Source organism: Peromyscus maniculatus, chromosome 3 (assembly GCF_049852395.1).
Source record: "Peromyscus maniculatus bairdii isolate BWxNUB_F1_BW_parent chromosome 3, HU_Pman_BW_mat_3.1, whole genome shotgun sequence".
Taxonomy (NCBI): domain Eukaryota; kingdom Metazoa; phylum Chordata; class Mammalia; order Rodentia; family Cricetidae; genus Peromyscus; species Peromyscus maniculatus.
The window spans coordinates 82,444,030-82,465,371 of NC_134854.1; the positions used below are offsets into that span (position 1 = coordinate 82,444,030).

General features: G+C 37.3%; 1 protein-coding gene across 2 annotated transcripts in view; it reads right to left on the minus strand.

Annotated features, from left to right (window-relative positions):
* Snca (synuclein alpha) overlaps positions 1–21,342 on the minus strand; it is a 102,856-nt gene that overhangs the window by 2,168 nt on the left and 79,346 nt on the right. The gene's annotated exons all lie outside the window — the stretch shown is intronic.

Consider the following 21,342-nt stretch of genomic DNA (forward strand, 5'->3'; position numbering starts at 1 on the left):
TCTTAACTTTTGAAACATCTATGGGATACTGGAAGGATTGTTGTCAAAACTGCACTCTTTAGTACTGCCGATGGAATTCTAATGTATCACACCTCTGGAAAAATACTGTGCAAGCATGGGTTACCAATCTGAAGAGTACAAAGTTTTTACCCAGGTAACTAGGAAGTCACCAAAGCTAGAGTCCATAAATTCTCTCCATAAAAGCAATGCAGTCATAACACAATGGTTTACAATCAATGGGTGATGATGAATCAAATAATGGTGATGTATTCAAAGTATTATAAAAAACATGTTAATTTTCTAATAATGAGAACCTACCTATGGATTAATGTTTAGCAGGACATCATTTTTGGACAGAGCCCATGTAGTATTTGAATGTAAAAGTAAAAAACTCCAAAACAGTAAAACAAATATTGACAGACAAATTATTATTTATTTTTTCCATAAATTTAATAAGGTAAAGTATATATAGTTTGTAATTCACTTAAAACTTATTTCTATTTTATGTGTATGGGTGTTTACCCTGTATGTATGTCTGTGCACTATGTGCATGCCTGGTACCCATAGAGGCAAGAAGAAAGCATTATATTCCCTAGAACTGGAGTTATAGACAGTTGTGATCCTCCATATGGATGCTAGGATTTGGGCCCTCTGGAATAAGAATCTGTGCTCTTAACAACTGAGCCATATCTCCAGCCCCAATAATTCATCTTTAAATGCTGGCAAAGAAATAAGCTCTCTTCTCAAATATGAATTTGAAAATATACGTACTTGGAGTTAAAAAACCAAAGATAAGATTGAAACAATTTTTCAAGTTATCTCTCCATAAATGTAGACATCCTAACATTCAGCCCAACACAATGCAGCTTATTTGTATTCTCCATCAAAAGTCTTCTGTTCCTTCCCATTTGTTCCAGCAAGACAATTATTAAATGACTGAGTTCAGTAAAATTTCAAAGATTAGAGATGCAGCCAGAGTCTAAATGGGCTCATTGAACATGTCAAAAGATACTCAGCTTATGTGGACAATATCCTTAGGTAAATGTTAACTCCCACTGCTTTTACCATAGACAAGATGGGCCAGTAGGCAGAGGAAAAAGACAATAGTCGACAGTGAGGCATGCTTTTGGTAGCTGGGGAAAACAGCTTATAGATCATCCTATCGTGCTTTCTGGACACCACCAATCTCTGTTTACAAACCCAGAGAGACCAATTTGCTTATAAGTTAAATAAATTACAAACCATCCCACAAACACCTCACTTCAAAATGTGGAGTAAGATTACTTTCACAGTATTTCATACTGTAATATAAGAATCCAAGTTTTTGTTATGTGGTGGTTCAGCACCAGGATTTGGTCATAAGACTCATGTTACAATTCTATTCACACTAGATTATCAATCTTCTGTGACCCTGGACACATTTCCTATGCCACTCCTCAGCATCAATTAGCTTTAGTAATAAAAGAAAGTGGAGAGATCTTTTTATTAGTATACAACTGGAAGAAGCAAGTGATACCATTGACCTCTCGCACTGATGTTTAAATGCTTCTTAGAGACAGTCAATATAAGGGAAATATGGTAAACCACCAGCTCTGTGCATTTTTAATGTAATCTGTGAGATTTATGTTCTGAACTGGATGAGACAAGTGGAAAGCCAATCTTGGGGACTGCTGACTCTCAAAAAAAAAGTGATTCTGCATAAGTAGGCGAAGAGAAGACCACTGCATGTTGGTGTTCATGTCCATGAGGGAGTAACTGTTTTCACTTCAAAGTTCAGCCAAGCAATACTGGATGTTGCTTGTGGATTTCTTGTCATGTACTATAATCAATTAAAATCCATCCTTGTTTCTTTTAAATATAATATCAGCCAAATTGTAAATGAATAACGATTGGTTATATTTTTAAAATACAGTATATAAGTTTCTGAGTATAAATTTTTCTTGTGCTAAAGACTGATGAAGCAAAATATGCACTTATATTGAATTAAATTCAAAGTATAAAGATTGTACTCTCCTGGATCTCATTTAGGTAACATCATATTTCACAAATTCTTGAGGAATTATCTTTGTCAACTTTTTTTTTATCTTAAGACATTCAAAAAATGTTTGGAGGCAAGGGTTTTAGAAATCATAAAGGAACCAGAATTTCTATAATAAAAGTGAAATCATAGACATATGTCCATAAGTTTATCTGTGAACATGTTTCAAGGGAGCATTATATCTTTATGGTATGAATATATATCCCCAAAGAACAAAACAAAATGAAATATTTGTTTAGATAAAAAGCAATAATGTCTTAATAAAACACTCTGATGGGTCACCAGCATGTGTAAAACACCAGCCAAAGGGCAAAGATAGAGCAAGGTTTTGGGACAGATGAAGTAGTCATACAAAAAACAGGCTCACATCAGCCATTGTTCCTGCAGAGAAAGTTGTCAGAATCCTGTAACAAGGATATTTTATATTGTACCTCCTCTTTGTCAGGGAGATCTGTACTGTAATACCACCTGGCTCCTTATGCATAGCTTGTATCCTATCTAAACTTTTAATGAACAACATGCATGCTACCTGGCCCTTAATATGTCCTGTGTCCTATCTGGCACCTAATAAACAGCCTGCATTTCATCTTGTCTTTAATGCACAGTTTACCTCCCACCTGATCCTCCATGCATAGCTTGTATCATATCTGGCCCTTACTGCATAGCTTGAATCCTCTTAGGCCTTAATGCACAGTTTTCAACATGCCTGACTATTTGTATCAATATACAAGAATCCATAACCATGCAAATTATTTAAGGCTGATATTTTACTAAATTAGTTTACTACCTTCATATTCTATAACTATCAATTTTATAAAGTATCAGCCTTAGATAATTTGCATGGTTATGGATTCTTATATACTGATACAAATGTAAACTATTTTTATATTCCTATTTAAGATCATTTGTATATTGATACAAATGCAGGACTATATTTGTTGCAATGTACATATATTTCTACTCCTATTTCAAATATTTTGTAAATTGATACAAATGTAAAATTATATTTGTATATATTTGTATAGATATTCATGCATATCTCACAGTTTCTTTGCCCTTACTGTATAGCCTGTGTCCTAACTGTCTCCCCATGGGTAGCTTCCATCCTACCTCGCTCCCATGTATAGCTTACATCTTACCTCCCCTTAGCTTGCACCAAAATCGTCAATGAAGTTTGCTACAGAGCATTCTGTGTAGGCTGGTTCTTGGTGGCAAAGTAACAATACAGAAATATAGAAAACATGGATTTATTCATGAAGTTAGAAGGAGGAAGTTAAGACCAGAACTGACCAATATTTCCAACTGATCTTGGAAATTATTGTCCACCATGTGCAATCATTTGTAACCTACATGGTGTCATTTAGTATAAAAACAGAACAATATACTTGCTGCCAGTGTGAATACAATAAAATAAAAGATGTTCTCTACTTCAAAGTTTATGGAGGCTTATGAACAGTTGGGGCTTCTGAAAGACTGTACAACAATACATAGTGATATCTTCAATGGCAAAGGTTAACCAATTACCTGCTATCTACAGCTAGAACACTGAAAGTGACAGACTGAGATTTTGCCCTGCTGTTCTTATGCTAAGATGGGTTTGGGATATAATCACTATTTTGTTATAATGTCAGGCAATGTTCATCAGGCCCCTGAATAAAGAAAGCAACACATTTGCTCAATAGAGCAGATCACAAAGATGGAGGAAATAATAACCATAAATACAAAGGAAGAAATTTAAAAGAAATAAATTTGACATAAGAGGGTAAAGGTTCTATTATATGTAATTTTACTATGTTAAAGTTAAAACCTTCCTTTTTGATTAGATAGAAAAGGGGAGGTGCTATGAGACATCTTTCCCTATGTTGTGAATATGTGTTGCTTTGATTGGTTGATAAATAAAGTGGCATTGGCCTATGGCAAAATAGCTTAGAGGCAGGCAGAAATCCAAGCAGATAGACAGGAAGAGGAAGGAGAGGCAGGGAGACACCAGTCTGTTGCCCAAGGTACAACATGCCAGCAGACCGGTAAGCCACGGAACACATGGCAAAACATAGAATAATAGAAATGGGTTAATTTACGTTATAAGAGCTACCTAGCAAAAAGCCTCCCATAGGTCATGCAATTGGTAATTAACATAAGCCTCCGAGTAATGATTTTATAAGCGGCTGTGGGACAGTGGGCCAGGCGAGACTGGAGAAATCTTTCAACTACATTGGTTAATAAGCACACATATTAGTGTGTTAGGTGTTTCTAATATAAAATACAACCCAGAACTCTGTTTTAGATGAAAATAGCACAGATTTCTTTAAAATGTACATTGCTGAACAAAATTTCTCCCCAAAGCCTTGGGTTATTAAATCAAACATCAAATGCCAGAGGTGGGATGTTTTCTTATGACTTATTGATCACAAAGATCCCACAAAACACCCAAACAATAGCAGCTCTTGTCATTCTTCTTTGTTGTCTGCCAGAAGTAGATAAGGCTCTATTGTTAGACACACTAACCATCTTGGATGCAGGACTAAGAGAAGTCAGTCTGGATCTGAGCTGGAAGCTTCCTCCCTATGGCCTAGCTTTCACAGTATTAGAAGGTGCTATGCAAGATACTGGAAGTAAAAAGACATCAGTGTTCTTATCTCATTCCATGATCTATGAGGCCAACTTTCCAAGCACAATATACAGTAGTGCCACTATTGTTCGGGAGGTAACCCATTGCTCTCTGGTTGAATTAGAGTCCTACTTCCAATGAAGGAATCCAAGTCTAGTATTATGAACATGACAAAAACTGAAATCCTAGTAGGAGATATCATAGGTCCTTGGGGAGTATTGAATAGTGTTGTTTAGCAAATTGACCTAGTATCAAGCTGCCTCTAAATATTTGTTATGCTCTTAAACAAATGATACTTTGAGCCTTTAGCAGAGAAGCCTCTTTTTCTAGTGAACAGTGGTGAATGTAGACTCATGACTGTAAAAGGCACTGAGAATTGGTAATCAGCCTTAAACAATATATTTATACTATCCCCTTTAAAGATCAGTGGACCTTGAAGAAGTAGTGACAGAAAGAGCCAGAAGAAAGAGCGAAGGGCAATGAATTGTTATTTCCTTGTCAAGACAGAAATTTCAATCACGAACTCATAGCAGCTGCAGGTGCCTGCTCTGAATATGCATAGAAATGAGCCTGTCAACAGGCAGGCATAGATAGAAGAAGGGCTCAGGTGACCCCATCTCTCACTACTGAACTATTTTCTGACTAATTTAGGGAAAGGGTAAATCATTGCCTTCAGTTTTATAACCACTGATGATTCCACTATGTAATAATAGACAATTCCAGCCAAATGTTCACATAAAGGGGCCTGATTAAACCAACTGGGTCACAAAACCAAACCCAAAAGCCATTAATTTGGGAAAGGGGCTGTTAGCAATGTTAGGAGTAAGGTCTTGAATGGGATGAGAGGAAAATATAAAAATGTTAGAGAAAGAGAATTAGGAGGTGTGTGTGTGTGTGTGTGTGTGTGTGTGTGTGTGTGTGCGCGCGTAAAATAGTCAATTTTAATTGAAAATGATGTAAATACTATATATTCCACTTCTAATATAGGGAAGTCCACATATGTATAAATTAAAAAGCACATTTTACTAAGAAAAATAGCTATGTACTTATGGTCATATTAAAAAGTGAAGTTGGCAGGAATGAAAAACTTGTGAGGAAATAGGTATAAGATGTATTCCATGTATTCACCTTTTTTTGTTGTCAGTTTTGCTAGGGCCTAGACATTCACCACCATCAACAATTTACAACTTGGAAGGTCTTTGTTCGATATGAAAAGTGCATGGGGCTGGAAGATGGCTCAATCAGTGAATTGCCCTCTCTAAGCATGAACATCTGTGTTGAGTAGCTTGTGCTTGTAATCTCTGGGTAGGGTATATGGAGGGTTAGTGATGGGCATGAAGTGAGGATGTGAGAAGTTGATCCCTGGAGCTTGCTGACCAGCTAACCTAGTGTACTAGTATATGAGTTCCAAGTCTGCAAATGACTGTCTTCCTGGCACCTGAGGAACAATACCTGTGAGTTGTCTTTTGATATATACATGCCTGTGACTAGGTATACAAACACTCCTATTCACATGCATGCACCCTATATTCATAAACACATAAAATGCAACTATGAGTTCAGTGGTTGAGGTTTTTCCCTTGACCTTGAGGTCTACTATTAAATTAACAAAAACACAACTATGGCTTGATTTTAGAAGAAACAACAACAACAAAATGACTAGCACAAAGCTGTCTGAAGATACATGGTTCCTGGCTCATCTGAAAGGCTACTTTGCTATCATAGTGACTAATCTGCCCTCACTTGTTACATCTAACAAGATTTCCTCAATGGACAGCAAATTGCTATGGCAGCAGCTACATGTGTCATGTGGAAATAGCAAAGGTGTGGAGCACTGGTAAGCCATGCAGTAAAATACACTGTTCCCAGGTCACACCTGTAAAGAGCTTTTTGAGATTATGAATGCAAATTTATCCAGTTAAGTGACATATGTGGAGAAGCTAGTCCTAGACAGAAGTAAATGTGTACTCATGTTCTCATTGAACATGGGCATGTTCTCCTTGGGAAGACCGATAGGATAGCTCATTCCTCATTTTCTTGTCTTCTTTCCTTCTGGCACAGTGATTTAATCTCAGCAATCGTGTCTCAGATGGCTAGAACAGCATAGAGAAAAGATGAACACCCACTTATCTCATTGTTTTAAAAGGTTTAGGAGAAGAGGAAAAAGGTAAGATAATATATTAAATACATTTGAGGAATCTCTGTAAATGCTTTCTATCAATTATCAAAAACCACTTGTATAAAACACTTGGCACATTAAATAGGTGTCTGTGTAAAAGCCTTTTTAAGGAGGGTTTTCAGTAGGTAGCATGCTATCTTAATCCTCATTCTCTTTGGGAAGCTGTGTAGTGCATGCCATATTGAATGCACAACCATGTCATTAGCTGACTCATCTAATGAGACTGCACAGCATAGCAACAACTACCAGCATTTGTTCCTGTTCTTTGGATCTGATCTGGTTGAAAATACTAACACACAATGGAACCCAGAGAATAAACTGTGTTTTTCATGTTTAAGGACTGTTGAGTGAAAATATTATTCTATATGTTTAAATATATGTTTGAGATTTTTACTCTTCTTTTAACCTTGTATGGATTGGACTCATAAAGATAAACTCCCTGGTTTGAGAGGGCATAGGACATCATCAGAGTTCAAGTGGGCTGAGCTGAGGAAGATTTGTTGCACACTGCACTCAGAATCAGCTACATCCTCTTTGCAAGCACACTGATCTTTGAAAGCAGGTCCTAAAATCAACAACTGAATGAAAGGGTAGATTTTGCCCCAAGTATGAAACAGGATCAGTGCTTTTATTTCAGGTGACTTTAGGGAATCTTGAAGATCTTAGAGGAAAAAGTAGGAAACATTAATAATTTAATGAGCCAAGGCACAAGTGTTTGCTTTAAACAAACAAACAGCAGACATTCTCTCTTACTATCTGACAGGTAGGAAATACTTCAGGCAAAACAAGCTGTTTGTCTGAAAAAGATGGACAGGAGTTATGGGGCTCTGAAGCAGACCATGGAGGCTTAAAAATCAGTAAATATAAAATCAAGAAATCTCAGAGAGCAAAGGAAGGCCATGTGTTCCTTACCTAAGTGATTAAAAATATTTAAGAAATTTGGAGCAGTAATTCTAACAGAGACCAAGTAAAGTCGAACAGGCCTACGGTCTAGAAGGAAACGTTCCTCCACATCTTAGGGTTGAGTGTGCTATGCAGTGTCTACATGGGACCAGAGAGCACTGAGTAGCTAGTGCCTCAAAGGTCCTAACATTCTACTTCAAAAGGACTTGAAATTTCTGTCACAATTCAATATTGTCACAGTGGTATAGTCACTCTCTCCTCCTCTGTTTTTTATTTTTTGTTTGTTTGTTTATTTTTTTGTTTTTATTTTAACTAGATTTTTTTTTTTTTTGGAAACTTCTAACCACGTCTGAACAGATTTGTGGTAAAGGGAACTTTTTACCAGATTGTAAAGAAAGCTGATGAGCAAGGGGAATCCTTAGGAGGGAACTGAAACCCAGCATGGTGGCTCATGCCTGTATTACCAGCACTGGAGAACTGAAGCAGGATTTCCAAGGATTTTAGACCAATCTGGGCTTCATTGTAAGCTCCATGCAAATATACTGAGACTTGCTTATAAAAATAAGTAAATAAATGAATTAAATTAAACAAATAAAGAAAGAAGATAATTGGTAAGAAATGTTACTAAAATGTTTTCTTTTCCATCTTATTTATAAATGAGCAACAGTTAAAAAATAAAAACAAAAACAAAAAACAGACTTTCCTCGGTGCTTCATAAGGTTCTGGGCACATTCCAAAGACCTTAGAAACTTTACCTGAACTGAGAGTTCCTGTTGAGTATTCAACAAAAGGAGATCTAAAGGAACCAAATTAAAGAATGGTCCTTTGAGAATGTTGAACAGAGCAGTGGATTGACTTACTGAGAGTTTAATAATATAAGTAATCCAGAAATAATGGATGCTTTAAAAGTAATTAAAAGACTACAAAGAAACACTTAGTACCTTATTATAAAGAAAGGAAAGACAACATTGAGCTCATCAATTGTGATGAGGAACTAATCTTTTCTTCCTCTTCAGATCTTACATGAATAAATAAGCAAACTAACATGATGACTAATTGTGGCATCTGCCCAGTGGACTTACTTAATGGATCATTATGCTTTATTGTAATAATCAAAGTGGACATAATACAGGGGCTTAGGAGGGATTACCATCTTCAGTGCTCAGCAAAGCTTTGCTCCTTGTCAGCATGGGAGAAGGAAGCAACTTAAGTGATGATAATTCAAACTATCCTGCATATTTTTAGTGTCGGGGCCTCTGATAAAATAGCTTACCACAAATTCAGAAAAGAATGCTGTCTGAGTAAGGCTCTTCATTAGCAGAATTTTGTTCATTGTCCCCTAAATAATAATAATAAAATCTCTTTTTGTCCGTGGCAAAATATTACACACACACACACTGAATTCCCTTGGCAGTCTGAGATTATTTTTCCTGCTGCAAATAATAACATGCTTTAATTAATACCAGGGATAGTTCAGGTATTTAATAAAATGTTTTACATTTTTAGAAATTAATTATTCCTTGTTCATGGAGTCTGGCTTAATGTTTTATTATGAAGATTTTATTTACAAAAATATTTATAAAAATACAGCACAAGAATTAAGAGGGTGGGCTTTGGAGCCAGGTGCACTCTGTTCAGTGGTAGATAAAATCGGATCATAAGGACAGCCTTATCTAAGAGAACAATGTAAGCATCTCCATGATTGTGAGTAGTAGCTGCAGGCACTCTTGTTTGGTGAGAGAAAAGTGTATGTGAGAGAATGTGTATGTGAGAGAAAAGCCCATCTAGGGAAAACTGCCAGCTCAATCAATTTGGGGAGCAAATAAAAGCTTCCTCACAAAACCACTCCAAGCATCATGTATCAGGTTCCCCTCCTAGAAACCATATACACATGTTTGGAAAACTGGAGAAAATATGCTTTATCCTCAGCTAAGTATTTGGTAACCAAATAACAAAGTGGCAAATGGTACCTGTGACATCACAGATATTAAATATGATGACATAAAGTAGCTGGTAATGAACCAGGCAGTGGTGGCACAAGCCTTTAGTCCCAGCACTCGGGAGGCAGAGCCAGGCAGATCTCTGTGAGTTCAAGGCCAGCCTGGTCTCCAAAGCAAGTTCCAGGAACACAAAACTGCACAGAGAAACCCTGTCACGAAAAACCAAAAAAAAGAAAAAAAAAAAGTAGCTGGTAATGACTAATGGTTACATAACAGAATATTTGTTAAGAATTTACTAGGTGCTAGCATAGCATTTGATTTTGTTATGTATTTCAATAAACACATACTATTTCACTAATGAGTACTCATTTTTACATTATCAAGTTATAGCTATTTTTTTCTTAGAATAGACTAAAGTTTAAAAAAAAACTCTATATTTTAATAATAGAAACTTTTTGTCTGTTTTCATCAATTAGTTACATTTGAGTCTATAAGGAACCTCTGTGTTTGTCTTTCTCAAACTGGTACACAGGCCCTTCCCTATCTCCATCTCTTAGCTGCCCAGGAATGTGTATACAGACTACAGTAACAAATGCTGAAGTCCTAAACATGGATAAGAAACATCCAGTACATCCAGTACGAGACTAACAAAGCAGCAGCTAAAAGCACAGTGCTCTCAACATCCTTCCCTGCAGGCTTATTCACAGCAGCAGGAGCAGGGCTTACAGTGGACTGCATGGAAGTGGGACTCTCCATCTTGGTTCTGGAGAATGAGTAGACTTCTATTAGTTTGTGTGATGGTACTAAGAAGTCATTTCTTAATCTTTCTGTCACTGGTCCTCTTATGGAAGGCAAAATAAGAACTCAATGAAAAGCATGACCTTTCCTTTGTAGACCCTGGGTTCAAACTCACAAATAGACTAACTAGCATGCTGCCTGTGAAACTTTCACAATGGAGACATGAACACGGTTGTGATCTTAGAGCTGACAAATAATTATTACATGATATTAGTGGCTATGATAGTGACTGGTTGCATGGTGGCTAGCTTCCAAAAACATGACCTATCTTGTGTTACAAGGTTATATAACTTCTACAAATGTAGACTTAATGTTATTTTATTTGAAGAACTGACCAAATCATAGAGATGTTGTGATATTTTTATGTACCAGTAAAGACTTCAAAATTGGTGAAGGTCTTTTCCCATTCTGTAGGCTGTCTTTTTGTCTTGTTGACTGTGTCTTTTACCCTACAAAAGCCTCTCAGTTTCAGGAGGTCCTATTTATTAATTGTTGTTCCCAGTGGCTGTGCTGCTGGTGTTATATTTAGGAAGTGATCTCGTGTGCCAATGTGTTCAAGACTACTTCCTACTTTCTCTTCTATTAAGTTTAGTGTAACTGGATTTATGTTGTCAACTGAAGACTTGGTTAAGAAAATGTGGTATATATACACAATGGAGTACTACTCAGCAGAGAAAAACAATGACAGCATGAAATTTGTAGGCAAATGGATGGAACTAGAAAATATCATCCTGAGTGAGGTAACCCAAACCCAAAAGGACAAACATAGTATGCACTCACTCATAAATGGATACTAGATATAAAGCAAAGAACAATCAGATTGCAACCCACAACCAGGGAGGCTATATACCAGGGGGGACCCTAGGATGACTGTGGCTTATAATAAGTTTTGGTTTTACTCAATTACTGGGCAAGCCTCAATGAAACATTTCACTATTAGGATAAGAATTGATACTGTGTCAAGCTGATAATAGAAAAATAAATAAATAAATAAATAAATAAATAAATAAATAAATAAATAAAATGAAAAAGAAACACAAAAAGCAACATTTTAAAAAGTCTTCAAAATTTTCATAAAATTGAAATAGAAAATGTTATTTCTCACAGTCTAATTCAGTGATGGAATCTATGTTTTATGCTACCAAAACTGCAATGTTCCTACAATATCAACCTATCTGTCTCTTCAAGTTCTATAATAGATCCTAAAAAACAAATTAGAAAGAAACAAACCAACCACTGAGAAGCAGTATGTAATAAGAGAGACCTTGCATTGTCAGGGAAGACACGGAGCATAAAAAACAGAACCTGAGCATCACCATTTGAGGTCTGCTCAATCAGTCCAATATTCCAAGTTTTCTCTAACAGTTAAGACTTACTGCTGTGGGATGGTCTGTATGTCAAATGTGTTGCTCTGATTGGTCAATAAATAAAACACTGATTGGCCAGTAGCCAGGCAGGAAGTATAGGCGGGACTAACAAAGAGGAGAATAGAGAGAACAGGAAGGTGGAGGGAGACACTGCCACCCGTCGCCATGACAAGCAGCATGTGAAGATGCCGGTAAGCCATGAGCCATGTGGCAAGGTATAGATTTATAGAAATGGATTAATTTAAGATGTAAGAACTAGATAGGTAGAAGCCTGAGCCATTAGGCCAAACAGTTTAAATAATATAAGTGTCTGTGTGTTTATTTTATAAGTGGGCTGTCACTTGGCAGGACCAGAGAGAAAACTCTCCAGCTACAACTCACTCTAAATTTTTAATCTTTGAAGGACAGAAATTCTTAGAGGCTGTTTTGCGTCTATAGTTAAAAAATAAATAATGTCCAAAGTAACAGATAACAAAGTTTCTTCAAGGAGAATCTTCAGGTAGGTTCTATACAAGAGTCAGCAATACTACAGTTACTAAATGCTGAGTCAAACACATGTGTAACATGTATGCAAAATAGTCTGCTATCAAAGTCCTAAATTAAATTCCTACTTATTAGTCATAAAAAAAGATTTAAAAGAAAAATGTCACTTAGACATCAAGCAAACATATAAAAGAAAGCCTATACGCAATGGACTTTAAAATTAAAAGTTGGCTGCAATAGGAACAGGATCTATCCCTGGTGCATGAGGGGGCTTTTTGGAGCCCATTACCTACGGTGGGACACCTTGCACAGCCTTGGTGCAGGGAGAAGGGCTTGTATCTGCCTCAACTGGATGTACCAGGCTTTGCTGACTCCCCATGGGAGGCCTTACCTTTTCAGAGGAGGGAATAGGGGATGGATTGGGGGGAAGGCTGGAGGGGGTGAGCAGGAGGAGGGAAGAGAGGGGGCTCTGTAGTTGATATGTAAAATGAATAAAAAAATGTCTTAACAAGGAAAAAAATTTCCTCTCAAAAAAATTAGTTGTTTTTTGAAATTAAAAACAATCAGGTCTGTTTTTATTTACTTGTTCTGGACAAATACTGTTTTGCCTTCTCTCTTTTTAGAAACTTACTACTCTGCTTACCTATTTTGATACATCCTTGCCACTTTAATTGTTTTAATTAAATTTTATTTTTACTTCTTGAGACTGTCAGACATGGGTAAAATGCACATTGACTCTAACACTTAGTTTTGACAACTCTCTACTCTGAGTTATTTCCTGGTGACATCTGCTGAATGACAGCAACCCCCTCCCCCCTGAAAGTGTGTCTCTTCTTCGTTACTATTGTGCCTTAAACTATAATTTTTTGTCTAGTACCTGAACATCGGATCTCTTCATGATCAATTATGGTGTAAGCAACACCAAGATGAAGGGTGAGAAAGGCCACCACCATGTGGGGGGACGGCAGTGCACGCCACTTCCCCAAAGCTTTCTTTTGAGATGTGTCCTAGGCATCCTAGTGGTGAAAGCTTCCTTGAGCCATGGATATTTTAAACCACAGTACACCACATTCAGGTTGTATAGCTATATGTCTATGCTTCTGCTGGGAAATAAGGCAGGTTCTCTAAGGCTGAAGGTCATGACTACTGCCCAGATGGTCCATTTGATTGACTTAAGCCTCACTGCCATCATCATTTTATTTCACAGTTGCCATTACGAAAAAATGCAAAACAACACTATTTATAGTGTTGCCTTGGCCCAGAAGACTTGGACACAGAAAATGAATCTATAGTGTCCATGGGGGCAAGCATGACAACTACAGCCATGAACTCACTAGTGTTTCTATCACTGATATGATAGTTGATAAAATGGAGTGCTGCTGATTAATAAATGAGGTTACTTTCACTGCACTAAAAGATTGTTATTTTACAGAGTACTGAATATGCTGCATATCATCAGCATACCTATAAAATTGGGGGTTTTCAAAACAATTACTCAATGAGAGCCAATTAGGAAAACTTGGGGTTTCCCTTTTATTTTCTTCACAGTCAAGCAAAATATGGACTGGATGAGTCACCAAACTACTGCAACTGGTTGACATGTCTTATTTTTTGTCACATAGAGAAGAACAACCATTTGTAAAGAGTATTTAAAATGAACCGGCTCATGTATTGCTCCCAAATCTCTCTTACACTATTAATTCATCTGCTTTGCATGTTAAGTGCTGTTCCTGCCTCAGGCCCTCTCATCAAATGTCTCCTACCTCTGAAAGGAAGGATGACTAACCTTGCTTAGTGAGTACACACTACTGTAGAGCAGAAGGCACCTGCAAGAAAAGGCTACCAAAACCAGGAAAGCAACCCAGGAAAAGAAGAAAGTGCAGGTAACAGAGCAGATACATATGGTCCAACTTGTAATCTACTGTGCATCTGTCACAAAAGGAACACAAGGTGCTTTGAAAACACAACATGACCTGTGGTTAAAGTTAACACTGTGACTACTCAATATAAAGCACAATGTTCCTTCTTTCTTGAAGGACATGCAGGACATCTAGACTTGAGAGCAAGCTCTGTCTCTAAAGTAATTTTACACGCTTATCTTGAGATTCATGGAGAAGATAACGCTTATTATTTTTAGGAAGCAATGCCATAATTCAAGTCAGACAGGGTCACCGAGAAAAGGTTTTTTTAAAGGCTTAGAAATAAACCCAAACACTTTTATGTGGTTTCAGATTGACTTAATGTGTGAAGTCCAGAGAGATTCCATTTCTTTTTAACTGAAAAGATGGAAAACAAATTTACTTGGACTACTACCAATTATGAATTTAAGTCAACAGGAAATTTAGTTAATGGGTATTTGAATATGCTATCTTAGCAAGATTTTTCCAACACTGCCCATCACTGGAGTACTAAAAAATGCTGTCCTAAGGAATGCCACATGTTAGGAATGCAACACATTAGGAATGCAACACATCGATGTCTGATCTCAACCTTAGCAAATAATGCTCAACTGTTTGCTGTTCTGGACAGATCTTATTTTTTTTTTTTTGCCTCACATTATTCATTTCTATACTAGTACTTCCCAACTTTATTTTTAGTTAATCCTCTAATTTGCAGCATTTTACTTTGTATTGAAATCCCCCCATGGAGACTTTAGTAATGTTTGAGTTTCTGATATGCAGCTGACTTTGTCAAGTACAAACACCAACACAAATGAAAAGATTTTAACAATAGAAGGCCTAAATCAACACAGAAGGTCAAGTTTCTCAGGATGTCTTATGTCTTGAAATTACTCCCTCCTGTAATTATCTGAAGCTTTGGTTGGATAATTACTGAGGGACTCTGCAGTTGTCCCTTCTGTCTACATAGGTCACCACATTAATTAAGAGAGCTTCACTGGGGACAGGTTGCTGCTCTGCATTTTAAAGTATTTTATTTTTAGTCTTTTATTTCCAACAGAGGTGGAGAAAACATTAAGGGAAAAAAAAAAAGCTGCTTCTCAGCTGAGTTTCTCACACAGAGATTTAAGAAAAGGCGGGTGGAGGGGAAGCAAAAGCAAAGGAAAGAATCTTCTAGAATGAGCCTTCACATTGGTACTTTTACACATTTTAAAAATGAGGTCAGTTTGGAATTCACACATCTTTCATAACTTCTAATATACTTTTCTGGCTGATTCGTTTGAATTAGCAGAAACATGTGAACCAGGTGCTGACTGTTGGCAAGGGGCTAAAGTTGTCTTCACACTGCATCACCACCACTATCGAGTGTGAAAACACAGTGGGACAATGAGTAAGCTGAGAACTGAACTGACCAACAGGAGACCGGTCCACACCTACCCAAAGGGCTCCTCTTGATCAGATACGATGGTGATGGGGAAAGACAATTAAATCATGTTTCCCATAGAGCTTTCCCAAGGCTGCCTGTGTTACAGTAATACTGTAAGCAAAACAAGCCATCTAAGTGATATACTTGAACTCACTTTCATCACCAGTTGTCCTAACTACCTGTGCTAAGGCTGGCAGACATTCCCCTAGAAGAGAAGGGGTGTGAGAGGAATAACCTAATGGTGTTCCCTATTCTTAGATCCTGGAAGTGGTAACCAATAGCCAGCCTTGGTGATCTTCTACAATTATCTCTTCCCTGTGTGCTTCCTCAAGTACCCTCCCACATACACCACCAGGCTGGAGAGTTCTGGTATAGGTGAAAAGCCTTATTCCTCTAGGGTGGTGAGTATCTAAAAGCAAGGGAATCACAGACTCCCATCTGTACCTTCTATAGTTCTTTCTTCAATGCCTAGCAAAGCCTGCCAATGAAAAACACAAGTATGCAAGACAATTTAACTATTTTCAAACAGCAAACTCAATGTTTTGTGGCTGAAATTTAGACTCAGATTTAAAAAAAAAGAAAAATATGAGTTTTTTATATCATAGGCCAAAAATGTACATTGCTTGATGTTGAGTTTTTATTTCACTTTTTTTCTTTTATATTTTGAGATTATAATATAATTACATCATTTCTGACTTCCCTCTCCCCCCAGCCCTCTCATATACCCCTTGCTCTTTTCAAACCTGTAACCTCCGTTTTACTAATTGTTGTTACATGCATATATGTGAATGTATTTCTAAATATAACCTTCTCAGTTTTATAGCAATACTGACACGTATGTTTTCAGGGCTAACTGTCTGGTATTGGTTAGCCAATTGATGTGCTCTTCCCTTGAGAAGACTATTTCTTACATCTTACACTATGGGAATTCCTTAGTTGCCTGTAGTTCTTTGTGAAGGTTTGACATCTCATGGGCATTTTTTCCTTCCACTTAAGCCTCTCTTGTTGCCCTTGTTGAGCTCATGTTTAGGCAGTCATGTTGGTGAAACTTTATGGGTGCAGCTTCTGACACTACTAGAAGACACAGTTTCTCAAAATTACTAGAAGATAATTTCTATGGATCAGGTTTAAATCGTTAGCATCTTGACAATAAAGGAAGCTGTAAAGCAGAGCACTTATGTTGACATACTTTTGAAGATTTGTTTCTTGTCAGGTGAACATTAGGAACATTACCTCTGTCTTAGTAGCTATGCTCCAGGATTAGGCATACTCTGTAGATGATTAACCTAGAGCTCTCAGTTACAGTGGATACAATTGGAAGTGTGGCTGTGTTCTGAGCTACCAGGCTTCCATGCCTCTCAGAGCACACTCCTGTGTGGCTTCAGGTTTAGGAGATGAACATGTCAGCTTGACTGAAACCACTTCCTAATATTTACCTTGTGGTCTGAAATTCCAAGAAAATGAGAAAACCCTTATACTTTAAAAATAATTGAAAGTGTCATTGAATTCATCCATAACATACATGATACATTTTCCAGCACTACAGTAAAAGTATAACAGGTAGCTGGGAACTTTATAATTGATTTGTACACAAATACAAAAAGTACTTGTTTATATATGAAAGTTTTTTTTTTTTTCATTTGACATCTTATTCTTAAGTCTGAAGTTCTCTGGATTTGGCTTTAAATTCTGCCACATTCCTCAGAAACTAATATGTCTTCTTACAAACTTCTATTAAATGTTTAGGAAAAAGGAAACAGACTGAACACAGTAATTCCTTACACTACCAGCAGTCTCACATTGCTTCTCTAGAGGGTAACACCTCTTCCACAGTGGTCAACAACAGGCAACTCTGTCTGTGTTAGATACGGTTAAAATGCAGCTGTGTAAGCAGCACATTTAGACCATGCTTGTGGTGGGCATTCTTTCTGAGAGCTGGTTCTGGGTCCCTGAGTGGTTCTTTACTTTGGTCAAGTTTCTTAGTGTTCATTTTCATGAAAAAATAGATTAGAACTAATGAACTGCTGCATGTCCTCTATTTTCCTTTTTTGGTTTTGTCTATTTATTTCTGTGTGTGAGCAAATGCATATGTGTGTGGCGGGGGAAGGGGAGAAAGGCCACAGGACAGCCTTGAGTGTTATTCCTCAGGATCTATCCAACTTGTGTCTCGAGATAGAGTCTCTTTTTGGCCTGGGACTCTCTGATTAGGCTAGGCTGGCTGGCTGGCTAGAGAGCCGCAGGAATCCATCTCTCTATGGTTCCCCATTGCCACCACAATGAGGCTCAAACTTGGGTCCTTGTGCTGTGAGTGACAAGAACTTTATTAACTTAGGTATTTCTCCAGCCTGATACACGTCGTGTCCTTTAAGTGTGATTTTTATTAATCCCTGGGTTTGACTTTGTTAGTAACAATTTGACTAGTGCCCCAACACCTTACAGTTATATCAATAACTAGTAGTATTCTGCAGTAGAAAGCACAGGTTCACTGCTTTGTAATGGTAATGTTAACCAGTTCCTGATCATTTGTCAGGCTCACCCCCTGGTAATGGTAATGCTAATCGTCTCTGCCCACTGGTCAATTGATTTCAGAGCCTATGACCCACTGTTTCATTCTTCCCACCAGTTTGTTAAATAGTTGGGCATCATCTTTGACATGTGTTGGTTTTGTTTCTGTGCAGGAATAATATTCTATAGCTTTTGTAAAAATGATTCATCAACTCTAGTTCAGCAACTGCTGAACAAAACTGAAGTGTGGTGAAATCATTTTCTTTTTTTAGTTTTAATAATCTGTATAATTTAAAGTGTTTTAAACCTCAGAAAATGCCTTCTTGGTCTCTATTTATAGACTTTGTCAGTACTATAATGTCATCCAAGTAGATGAGAAAAGCTCCACACAGACTACAAATGCCAGAGAAAGCTGTTTTCCAGGTATCCAACTGTGCTCTCTATAATGGATCTTGACTCTAAGCTCGATGAGATTGAGCGGATGGTTTATAGTACACTCCAATGGGATATCACTGTAAGTCGATTTTAGAAATTGCATTGTCTCTTTCATTTATTTTTGTATTTGAAAATATTACATCCTTTGAGAATTACAGAATAAACATGCCACTTACTCAAAAATTTTTTTTTTTCTGAAGAGTACAGGTAAGTGTGCTAAGAGAAGAAACAAGAATAAGTAGCTGATCCTCTGTTCAAATGGCCTCAGAGCACACAAGCCAGAGCTTCTCCAGCTGGAGGAGAGTCTAACCACAGGGAAGCCCTGGAGAGGCAATGCTTTTCATAGGCAGCATCTTTCTGTTGTGCTCCAAGGACAAAAGAACTCTCCAGATAATACCTTTTCTCATTCCCCATTCTTTTCTACACATAGACCCAAAGAGATCAATTAACAGTTGTTCCAGGAAGAAACACAGACAATTGCATCCGTATCACGATATTCCTTTGTGAATAAGTTTGAAACTTATGGAGAGGAAGAGAAATGTTTTGAGAAGGCAGAATAAAAACAAACCCCTTGGCCTTGTTGCTTAACAAGGTAAAACCTGTGGTAAAATAAAGCAAAAGCATGGTGTATTGAGTGTGGAATGTAATTGTAGGCCTGGTCTTCTGAGAGGATTACATAAAATAAATGAAGCGTCTAAAGTCCATTGTGCTCAGAGGAGGTCAGAAGATTTAGCAAGCAGACAGGAATGTTATGAGCAGAAAGGCAGAATAGGGTCCAAGTATAAATAAGCTTACATAGTACTGGTATAAATGGAGCTTCATTTTGTACAACAAAATCTATGGCATATCCTCAACAGTTTTAGAAGTGTCCTTGTTCTTTCAAGAAATCCAATAAAACCAATGCTTTGAAGACTTGGATAATTCTGAGCCCATTTCAATTGGTAAATTCCAAGTTCACTTTTAAATTAAATGTTTAAGTTAGCATGTAAAGTGATTCATTTCCTTATGGTATTTTCAAGCATGTATATCACTGTGCTTGATTATATTCACCCCTATTGTCTTCTTGTGACCCTCTCCATCATACCGGTATCTGTCCTCTTCCTAAGTGCTCCTCTTCTCTTTCCATGTCATAGTCAGAGCAATATATATTTAAATCTAGATTCCATGTATGAGAGAAAACATGAAATATTTGTTTTTCTCCCACCATTGCTGTTTCAGTATCCCTCTTTCCCTCATTGGCTCCCTTTCTCCCAAGATTAGATGATGGATCAAGAATGTATGTTCATTAACCAGATGAAACTAAGGGGATACATAATATACATCTGCTTTTGTGTGATGGTTTGGAACCCATCAACCAGCCAGTTACAACCTATCTATTCATAAAACTACTTGAAAGTACTTAGATATAATTTGAATAATTTTTTCTTCCAGAATTCTAAGAAGACTAAAAAATTATACATGGGTTAGCTCAATAGTGATATAATGTTTCTCATTAGCAAGTGGAAACCATTTTTAGCAACCATCCCCAATAAAAATTAGTATTCACAAACACAGGCATATAGAAATTTATAAGCAAAGTAATAAAAGGTCTTTACATCTTTATACTGCATAAATACATTTGTGACCCAGTTTACCACTATCATTCCAGTGTTTCTGTCCAGGTTTAATGTTCCTGGAACATGTCTAGTTATAAGTAAAATATGTCTTAAGTTGGATTATAATAATCTCCTTCATAAAATACAACAAGTCTATGCACAAAATCAAAACTTCTTGCTATGGCTGTACTAAGACATCTACCCGCAGGCTGCATATCTTCTCTCCCTCACTCTCTCCCAGTTCTCTGCCCTCTTTCAAGCCTTTATGACACAAGGTTCTCATATCTCATTCAGGAAATTTCTCTGCTTTGGATATGTTGGTCCTACAATCTAATGGCATCATTCCCAGACATTCTGTTTTTGTGATATGGCTTGACTCTTTGCTTGTCTAATCTGCACTGAAATGTGGTCCTTCTGTATAAGCTTTATATAAATTGGGCTGCCTTACCCTCCTATTTCATATGCTGTTATTTTATGAAAATTTGGAAAATATGTGAACATGTGCATGCATGCATTTACAATGGACATAAATAGCTATGGGAGAGATTCAGGTAACATTGCCTGTTCCCAGCCTGCCTTGAAGGATCACACTACTGTCCATTATGGGTACATCACCAGAACTGTTGATACTCCAGCTTAAATACTCCAGAAACAAGAAACAGGGTCACTAGTAAGGGGAAGAGAGTGGCATTATTCCTTGCTGAGTAACTCATAGGTAGCTGGTTACCGCAAGGACAGCCAAGCAGATCAAAGTGAACACATTAGTTCTCAAGTGCATGAGATGCCCTTGCAGACACCAATAAATCACCAGTGATCCTGGAAGGGTGGCTTAGGGCCCAAAGATAGCATTTACAATGGATGAAAACCATGTTTAGCCTTGAATCCATCATGTCTGAAGATTTTCAGGTTAAGTAGATGAACTTTGGGATGGAAAGAGTGACGATTAGCAGTTACAGATCTATCTCTATACCAAAAATAGATACCACCGTCTAGGATTATAAAAAGCTACAAATCCATTTCAGTTCCTTATCAGGAACTCACTCACAGTTCGCCCCTTACCTCCTTGCTACTCAACAGCTACTGGGCAGCTGTCAAACAGACAAGAGGTGGAGATGCACGTTGCTCTGTGATTTAAGGTGAATAATTAATGAAACTTGGTATTAGCAG